Source organism: Hylobates moloch, unplaced genomic scaffold, assembly GCF_009828535.3.
Source record: "Hylobates moloch isolate HMO894 unplaced genomic scaffold, HMol_V3 SCAFFOLD_21, whole genome shotgun sequence".
Taxonomy (NCBI): domain Eukaryota; kingdom Metazoa; phylum Chordata; class Mammalia; order Primates; family Hylobatidae; genus Hylobates; species Hylobates moloch.
Window position 1 is genome coordinate 39,758,632 of NW_026652296.1, and position 7,755 is coordinate 39,766,386.

A 7,755-nucleotide genomic window follows, 5' to 3' on the forward strand; every position below is an offset into this window, starting at 1 on the left:
ACCCCAACCAATTTTTGACATGCTACCTGTTAGAGAAAGGTCAAAGTCCATCATTAGAATAAACTTGCTCATACCAGGGATAAAGCATCTACTTCTCCCACCCCAAAAGGAAAAACCCAGGTCACTCTCTAGCATTAGGACCCAGTCTAATCACCCACACTCTTCTTATCTTCAGAAATTGTGCAATAACTCCAGAAATCACAAGATCCTCTTAAAATGCTCAATTATCTTTAGAATACTTTAATCACATTGGAAGAATTGTGGACAGATACATTCTAGAAATACTTCCAACAACAGATTAAAACAAAACAATTATATTAGCTCTAAATTAAATTTTAACTGTTTTACACATAAAAATCCCACTCTTCAAGCACTTATTGTAGTTTAAATTTTTACTGTTAAAATGATGTCAGCTAGAAGGGAATGAAATAAACATTTGACCCAAAATCTCACTAATGATTTGTAGTTTTGGTTAAAAAAAGAAAACTTTTTTTTTAACTCAAAATATTTTAGGAAGTAGTTGATACTAATGAACTTCACACCATCTTCCCTCAAGGAAAATAGCAAGTGGGTGTTTGTTTGTTTGTTTGTTTGTTTGTTTTTGAGACAGTCTCACTCAGTCACCCAGGCTGGAAGGCTGGAGCACAATGGCGAAATCCCGGCTTACTGCAACCTCCGCCTCCCGTATTCAAGCGATTCTCCCACCTCAGCCTCCCGAGTAGCTGGGATTACAGGCACCCACCATCACGCCCAGCTAATTTTTGTATTTTTGTAGAGATGGGGTTTCACCATGTTGGCCAGCCTGGTCTTGAACTCCTGACCTCAGGCGATCCACCCACTTTGGCCTCCCAAAGTGTTGAGATTACAGGTGTGAGCCACTGCACCCAGCTGCAGGTAGGTTTTAAAGACTCGTAATTCAGAAACCATCACACAGGGTCTCCCACCCCACCCCTTCATCCCACATTTCCATCATCTGAGATTCTTCAGACACCATTTTCTGATTCACTATTAACCACTGGAGAGGAAAAGGCCTTGGGCACACTTTTGAACACTTATCAATCTTGGCTGTTGGAACAGTTTGTTACCTCCACCTCCGTATGGCCCCAAGTTTCCTTTCCTTCTGACCTCACCAGAGGCAGGGAGCAGGAGTCCCACTCTCTCCTTGCAGATGGTCTTTCCTATCATTCAAAAACCATGGGTAAGTTTTCCTTCTGCCTGAGGAAAGAAACACCCACCGTGTGAAAGGGAACATGGATAAATTTTTTAAGTTTTTGGAGCATCCTCAAAAGCACAAGGTGGGAAGAGTAATCCACCACCACCCTCCATAAAACAAGAAAGGAGCATCTGCCGTGTCCTGCTTGAACGAACAGTACGGGATGTTCACCTGGACAGTCGGTCCCTGCAAATCCCGAGCGATGTCCTGCATATGCATCCTTTGGAGTCTATCAATATTGATGCTGTGTTTATGAACTGAGTCGCCATCAACCAAGATCTCTCTTGTCCCCTCCAGCCTGCCCTATGTAAACACTTCTGTGATTCGAAGTGTGCGGTTTCTGGAAAAACAATACATCTAATTTTCTCCTCGTTCACAGAAATCATCTGTTTCTGCCATAAGGGCCTGTGAGAGGTAGAAGATTGTCATCCTACCTTTTCCAAGTAAAAACCTTGGCCCTGCATATAAACGACCTTCCGGTTCTGCAGACGTGGACCAAGAGAAAAGGTGTGCTCAACATCTGGCCACAGACAACTCCACTGTTCAACAATGAAGTGGTATTTCCCCCAGGATGGAAACACGTGCTCAGGAGAATAAACAAACCTCTGAATGCTATCTGTAACAGCTCCATCTGCTGGTTCCCAGATAATGTTACAGATCTGACAGGTGGTCATCGATCATATTGATCCAATAATAAACAGTGCATTATAATAGAAGTTTTGTCGTTTTTCTTCTCAATTCATCCAGAACTGCTCCTGCCCCAGACACCAGCTAGCATATGCAAACAGCAACTGGGGAGGCTAAAATGGAGAACAAGGATAGCTTTGGAAGACAATCTAGCTAAATGGAGAACTCTCCAGAATAAAGGAACAGTGGGGCCCTGTCTGTCTGTCTTTGCAGCATCAGACAATAGATCTTGCTGTCCTGTTCCTTGGGTTTTCCTCCCCTAAGGTGGAGGTAGTGATACTTGTAACTGGGTCCAAGTGATGTTAAGAGGATTACAGTAATGAGGCCATGCTTGGTATGCTGTGAGCTCCTAAAAGTCATGAGTCATGTAAAGACAGAGGCATTATAATTACATCTTTATATTCACTGGAAGTTATTATTAAGCCTAAAATCTCCCATTAATTCAGCGAGAATTAGATGTCTATCAGAGACATACAGTTGGATATTGCAATATCCAAAAGAAGTAGGTTTGGTGAAAAAAAACATGTGAAAGGGCCGTAGTAGGCAGAGCTCAAACAGGCCAAGTTCATCATTGTTTTACCGGCAGGAAAAACAGATCCAGGAAACTTTCTTGTCTTTTTTGTTTAATACACATATGCCCACTTTCCTAATGGGATTGCTATCCCAAATTATTTTCATCTGCTTAAAAGTCATATACCATCAAATCCCAGAGGCCCGCCACCGCACTGAACACCCAAGCCCAAGGCATTTGTGCTCAGAGGCAGGCACTAGAATTGGACTAAGTTTTGGCATCACGAGGGTACAATGGCTTGGAGCTTTTGGGCCTTCCATGATCTTCATCATCCCCACCCTAAACCCATCCAAAGTGTCCTGGGTTAAATTGTGCCCCCTCCTGTCCAGAAAGAGGTATGTTGGAGTCCTAATCTGCAGTACCTCAGAAGATGATCTAATTTGAAGATAGGGTCTTTACAAACATAATCAAGTTAAATTTAAGTCATTACGGTGGTGTCTAATTCCAATATGACTGGCATCCTTGTAAAAAGAGAAACTTTAGAAACATGGACAGATGGGTAGAGACACAGAGAGAAGATGGTCATCTACAAGGTAAGGAGAGAGGTCTGGAACAGACCCTTCCTTCACTACCCTCAGAGGGAACCACTGCTGCCAACCCCTTGACTTTGGACTTCTGGCCTCCAGAAATGGGAGACGATAAGATTCTGCTGTTTAAGCCACCCAGTTTGTGGTACTTGTTACTGTGCCCCCAGCAAACAAATACATCCAGTAAACACACCGTTTACATAAAAACAGTTCGCTTGTTAATGTATCAATTGAATTATTTTAGAACAAGTCTAGAGTCATTTCATTCCCTCGTGGCAGGCAGAATGGCCATGCCATTTTCTCTGAAGTGAAATCCTTACAATATAAAAAGTTGATCTGCAAACAATTTTACGTGTTAAACCCAAGAAGATTTATAAATTCTCAGATGATCTCTAAATTGACAAGAGGAAAAAAAAAGGAAACCTTTTCCTCATTGCCAAGTCCTTTATCAAGCTCACTTCTATGATGCTTCCCATTGAAATTGAAAACTGTCAAAGAATTGCTGAGATTTATGATGAGTTGTTTCTATCCACAACAGAACGTCAACACCAGTTAAAATTTGACAACCATAATCTAGATGACAATTTTGTGATTGGGTCCAAATGTAATTTTTTCTTCCCCTGCTGCTGCAATTGACCAGGCCTTATCATTTACTTTATTGTGATATCAGCCATGGTACCTTTTTTCCCAAAAGATCACCTAAAGCGCATAAACTCACCAGGGTCAGATAAATATTAACTTCTCAAAGAAAACCCTAGAGGGCTCAAAAGCAAACCTTGTAATTCAGCCGATGGATTGTGCATCACCTATGGAAAGCTGTTCAGGATGGGAAAAGTATAACTAAGTATAATTTCCTGACTTCGCTCTCCCACTCCTAACATGTTAGACGTGTCAGAGAGTCGGAGACCATGAATCTAGAATAATTCCATGAAATGCCAATCCACTCTCTCTGTATATCTTTTTCTAAGTGTTTTACTTCCAATATTTACATTTGCATGATGCCTTCGAGGAAAAACCTAGGCTCATTATTTATTCTCCATGTTGTACCTGCCAGAGCAATATGCCCTGCCTTGACATTCCCTTTCTTGGTGGGGTACTCATAACCCCCAAAGGGATGAAGGACAAAGGAAAAGGAGGGGGCACTGACTGTGATCCATGCAGTGCGAGAGAGAAAGAGCTAACCTATGGTGAACCCGCTGTGATGAGACAACTGCCCCACCCTCTAGACTGCCTTGAGCCTGGAGCCCTCCTAACCGCAGGACTCAGTGCAATTCAGTCCTATTCCAGCCTAGGGGCTTTGCATCTGTAAGATAAATACATCACAAATACAAACCCTCCAACCAAACACCAAAGGATCAGATTTACGTGTCAAATTTAATACTTCTCTAAACCAGTGTTACTGGAAAGTGACATGATTTTCCACTGCAAACCTCTAGACTTCTGCTGCATCTTTTTACTGGAAAGCAATAACAGGATGCCTGAGTCAATCATTTATTTAGTCTTGAATGCCAGCAGCTGAGATAAATAGTGTCCCTCATTGCCACCAGTAGAATGGACCGAAGAGAAGGAAAACACTACAAGGGAAAACAAAATTAAAAGAAATGGAAATGGAGGAGAAAAACCAAGTACATGTAGAAAAAAAACAGGAGAATTCAGACAATGAATGCTACAAGCCTCTAGGTGAAAAGTTGTTGGAGAATATGGGGATATTTACTCAGTGACAAAGAATATTGAAACAATGCCAAAGGTCACTTATCCCTCAGTGACTTCTTAATCACTTACTAATTCACATGAGGTGATTTGGTGGTCACTACCTTAACCAAGTGATCAAACTTAGCCTGTCTAATAGAAGAATATGATTTGCCTCCTAATGAGATACAATGTGACACAATACAATATGACATTCTTCCCACAAATGTGTAGCATATGCCTCATCATGACTCCAGATCTGGCATCCAGTTTCCGGTTATGCAGGGGTAGGGGAACAAGGCAGATAACACCAGGAGAAAGCAATCTGGCATATCCAGAATGTAGGGTGTTCTAAAAATGCCTTGGGTTCTCAAAAGTCAATGTCAGGGAGGGATGGAGGAAAGGAGGGAGGGAGTAAGATAAGGAAGACTGTTGTACATCAAAAGAGCATAAGGACATTAAAATATGTTGTAAACCAAATATAGTACATGAGCCTTGAATAAGTCCTGGATCTGGAAAAAATAGACTGGCTATAAAAATACATTTTGTTTTTGGTAAAATGTGAGAAATGTAAATAAGGAATTAATATCACACAGTAATATGTAACTATTGTTAATTTTTAAGGTGTGGTAATGGTGTTGTGATTATATTGAAGAATTGTATTCTTAGGAGATTCCTGCTGAAATATTCCATGGGGAAGTTTCTGCGATCTTCATTCCAAACAGTTCGCAAAATGAAAGTGCACTTATATAGAGTGATAAAGTATATGTGGCAAAATACTAACAAATATTGAATCTAGGTGGAAGATACCCAAATGTTCACTATTCTTTCAACTTTTCTGTGTGCTTGAAAATACTCAGAATAAAAATTGGGAAGATGGAAAACAACTTTCAGGATCACCTGTCTTCCCCCAGTGCCTCCCTCCCCTCCTAGCTTCTATCCCAGCACCTTCTAGCCCAGATAAACAAGAGATGCATTGGCTTTTTAAATAGCTTTATTTTACTGAGATGTAATTCATACACCATACAATTTACCAAGAGATGCATTGGCTTTTTAAATAGCTTTATTTTATTGAGATGTAATTCATACACCATACAATTTACCCATTTAATGTGTACATTAATTTACCCATTTAATGTCTGCTGAATATGGCTTTTAGTGTGTTCACAGATTTGTGTTCACAGATTTGTGCAACATCACCAAAATCAATCTCAGAGCATTTCCCTCACCCCAAAAAGAAACCCCACACCCCTCAGCCCTTACTCCCCAGCCCCCCAGCCCCTATCTTCCAAGCCTAGGCCACCGCTAGTCTAGTTTCTGTCCCTAGATGAATTTGATTGTTGCTTCTTGAAGATTTTATACATGTTGCCAAATTCTTTGGCTGTGGCCAACTCTTTAACAAAACAATCTGTGTCCTGCAATGTCTCTTATCCCAGTTCTCTGGTTCTCTGCAGGAGATAAGAAGGAACTGGTATTACTCTTGGCTTCTGAAAGCCCAGGAGCCTCATAAGACCATGCCTCTTGCCTTCTGCCTATGCTGCTGAAGGAACTGAAGGAAAAGCATCAAGTCTGCTGGAGAGCACATTCAACCTTTCACTTGCTGAGGGCACACGGAGAGGCATTGCCCATCTTCAGCTCCCCATTGTGCACTGGGATCTTTGCAGATGCACATTGCTTCCTGACAGCCCTTTGTGGTCTGGGGTTGGGGTACTTACTTCCTTCAGACTCCATCTCAGCTCTCACCTCCATGGTGCCTCTCTGGAGGCCACATCTGAGGCTCAGGTAAGGTGTGAGCAAGGCACTTAGCTTCCTTAATTGAATCAACTGCATAGCAGTGCCAACAGCTATAACAAGCAAAGAACTTCTCCATAAGAGGACCTTTGAGTAACTCTTTTCAAGACAATTCCATTATATCCTATTTCAAGTCAAAAGACGCTAGAGTATTTATTTCAGCTGATGGTGTGTTGACTTGCAAGTGAGAACTGATCACTCCCAGAGGGGAATAACTATAGCTGATGGTGCCTTTTGGAGGGGGCTTCGTGGAGGAAGGTTTTTCCAGTGTGAAAAGTCTGTGAATTTTGAGTCCATGAGTAGGACAGGAAGGTTTCTGAAGTAAGAATAGCATAAAAGATGGTGGAACTAAGAACCGCATGCAATCTGTTGAGGTTGGAGGGTGTAGTGTATGAAGTTCAGCACCAGATTACTGAATAAGCCCAAAGAGAAGAAATGGGAGTTGTATCTAAGCAGTCGTATTTCATTGATGCTTGCTCCCCACTGCATCTTCTTTGTCATGGATTTTTAGTATCAGTTACCTAGTAGATGCCCTGCTACATTTGCTGGTTTAAAATGGGTTTACCTAACCAGGGAATGATGTAAAGCCTGCCTTGATGTACTCTTTGCTTCATGTATCTCAGTTTTCCACCCTGGGAGCACCAGACCCTGACTTTCTAAGCTCCTTGTCTGCGTCTCAGTCCTCTGCCTAGCACATATCTGTGGTACATGCAGGAAGAAAGCATGAGCCTCTTCACAGGGCACTTGTGAGACAAAGACACCCATTCCCACGAAGACTACATATGTGAAGGCCTGCCTTCAATCCCCTTGTCTAATTTTGGCCATGAAGCAATATTTTCATCCAAAGAAGCAATTGATCTGTGATCTCAGCGCTTCCACTTGGAGGTAGTGTAAACCCAGAAATAGACCCTATAGTTTGGTTTTTAACCATAAATAAAGATGTAAAAATCCAAGAAAAAAGAGTGAAAAATAGTATAATTTCCCAAGATCAACCACTCCTGCAGGCCTGAAGGTAGCCCCAGGTTTTTCTGCAGTTAACTAAAGCTTTCTAGGAGCTCATCTAAAGCCCAAGAGAGCAAACCCAGAGAGTCACTGTTCCTGCTCAGCACTTCAGGTTAAGAGGTTCATTTTATAGCTCTTTTTGCCCCTATCAAATGGGTCTCTCCTCCCCACCCCCAGCCCATGTTGGTTCTCCCCTTCTCTCCCACCCTCTTTCAACAGCATCATTTTTCCACCCTTAACAGCCATCTAAGGATAGTTATCCAGTGAACACAGAC